The 657-nt window shown below is 30.4% G+C and overlaps 1 pseudogene; it reads left to right on the forward strand.

The window, feature by feature from the left end:
* LOC103593549 overlaps window positions 1-657 on the forward strand; it is a 7,174-nt pseudogene that overhangs the window by 4,588 nt on the left and 1,929 nt on the right.

Consider the following 657-nt stretch of genomic DNA (forward strand, 5'->3'; position numbering starts at 1 on the left):
AAAAAATCACTATTAGCAAAGTATTTAAAATCTGTGTATCCGTAATAGGAAGCTAAATCTCTGGTCTTCTCAGTGATATTAAAATTGTGACATGCAATTCAACTCTTTATACAATTTCACTAAAATTGATGTTTAGAATTCTGGGAAATCCTACTTCCAAGGGCTCTTACTTAATAATGAGAGACAAAACAAACAAACCAAAAAACCCAGCAACAGCTAAAAAGAAACCAAATCATACACCAGTGGGGAAATACTCCTTTCCTGTCACAGTTAAAATAGCTAAAATACTTTATAGAATCTTTTAAAAGGGTTAAATGCATTCTTTAGTTAATATACACTAATGGGACTCTACATAGGAAATATTGTGGAAAAGTTAAACACCTATCAGGACAAATTATGCAGTGTAGGAACTTCCTATTCATTTTGATGGAAGTAGAAGTGTTTTTGATGTCTCAACATGATAACATCGATCTAGTTATTTTAATAAGAACGAGACTTTAAAAATTTAGTGTAGCCTCTTTATGATACTTTTTAATGATCTGTAGAATGGGTGTAAAAAATTTTTATACAAAAGAGAGGTTCACTGGTATCTTGTGGAAAAATACAAGAGCTGCCAAAGTGAAGATAAGTTATATAATTTCCATTTACCAAAAAAAA

This window comes from Galeopterus variegatus, unplaced genomic scaffold (assembly GCF_000696425.1).
Source record: "Galeopterus variegatus unplaced genomic scaffold, G_variegatus-3.0.2 Scaffold1366, whole genome shotgun sequence".
Taxonomy (NCBI): Eukaryota; Metazoa; Chordata; class Mammalia; order Dermoptera; family Cynocephalidae; genus Galeopterus; species Galeopterus variegatus.